This window comes from Ptychodera flava, chromosome 14 (assembly GCF_041260155.1).
Source record: "Ptychodera flava strain L36383 chromosome 14, AS_Pfla_20210202, whole genome shotgun sequence".
Lineage (NCBI taxonomy): Eukaryota > Metazoa > Hemichordata > Enteropneusta > Ptychoderidae > Ptychodera > Ptychodera flava.
Genome location: NC_091941.1, coordinates 29,686,364 through 29,688,246, shown reverse-complemented (window position 1 = coordinate 29,688,246; position 1,883 = coordinate 29,686,364).

Below are 1,883 nucleotides of genomic sequence, written 5' to 3'. Positions count from 1 at the left end.
GACATATGATTTCTCATTTGACCTTTGAACTTTAAATGAATACATTTTAACCTTTACAAATAATCACTTGGGTGAAATTCCAATATCATATTTGTTGTTCACATCTGCAATTTCAAACACCCCATTCTCATCACGTACATTTATATCAATTGTCAAACATTTGCAAAAGCACAGATTTAGCTAGTTTTGTATTGTAAAAAATTATTTGTAGTTTCCTCATAGACTACAATGTATACTGAATCAACATTTTCAGTGAAATTCCAAAACCATATTTTTTTATACACAAATGCACTTGTAACCACTCTGGTCTAATCAAGTACATTAATGACAATAATAAAGCATCTATAATAAACAGATTTAGCTAGTTTTGTATTGGAAAAAATATTTCATAGCTTCCTCATAGACTGCAATGTATAGTCAACAGTCAACTTTCAACCACCGTAGTCTAACCAATGAACGTTTCGGTGAAATTTCCAAATCGAATTTCTTGTACACACATGCACTCGTAGCTACCAGAATCTAATCAAGTACAAGTATCAATTATCAAGTATGATAAATACACAGATTTAGCTGGTTTAGTATTGGAAAATATTCATAGCTTTCTAATAGGCTTATGGTGTATCAACATTTTTGGTGAAATCCCAATTCAAATGTCTTGTACTCATATGCACTTGTAACCATCCTATTCTTACCAAGTACATTTATATCAATTATTAAACGTCTAAAAATGCACATATATAGCTTATTTTGTATTGGGAAAAATGTTCCGTTTTCTCATACTCTGCCTGTATAGCGAATCAACATTTTGATGGAATCCAAAATTCAAATTTTTTGTACACTCATGCACTTTTTATCTTCCACTTCAAGCAAAGTACATTATAATTTATCATGTACATAAATGTACAGATATAGCTTGTTTTGTAGGGAAAAATTGTTAATGTTAATGTTAATGTTACTATTCAATGTTTACTACTTAATGTTTACTATTTAATGTTACTATTCAAACATGTTTCGATGTCGGGCAGACATATCGAAATGAGGAAGCATGCAAGCGGCTAATCTCTGTGTTCATTTTGATTAAGATGAACGAAAGTGAAAAGTAAAACCATAACTTTATCTTCATCATCGGTAATGGCGCAGCAGATATTTCTGTTATCGAGAATTGTGGTATACCATGCAATATGATTAGAGGCAGATCACTTTGTCATATACTACGCAATTATTGTTCTTATCTCTCTTGTGCTGTTTGCACTAAAAAGGTTTAAAATTACCAAAACGTCTTTCAATCAGTAAAAAAGATTATTATACACCTACGTCTGTAACCTATGGAGTTTCGTCATAATATATATATATATTGTTAAAGATATGTTCAACATTCGATAATTCTGTTTTGGTGAAATTGTTAACATATCAGCTGTAGTACAGGATTTTCACATTTTCCATTTTAAAGTGTGAATATAGTATTTTGAATGGGCTGTGAATGTATTTCACACTTTCTGTGCATAACTGGATGTCCAGAATTCTTGTATGTAACTTTGTGTCAATCACTAATATCAAAGAGAGAACAGCAGCGAATCAAAAACTTAAGTGGGTAATTAGACTGTTATCTGCCATCATGTTAAGTGTCACTGAACCAATGCTTTGCTAGAACTGAAAGTTTGTTTTTCCTCATTTGTGGGTAAAGCTTAACATCAGTAGCAGTATCTTTTATAAATTTTTAATGATTTATATTCCGTATAGAAATGCCTAGAGCTTTTCAAAAACATGGGGACACCCCAAGGGTGACGCTCATGGATCCAACGCCCCCCCCCCCACGAAACTGATCAGTCCCTTCCCCCCTGCCATGGCACAAGTGCCGATTTCCTGCTGTCAGGTCAGAGGTC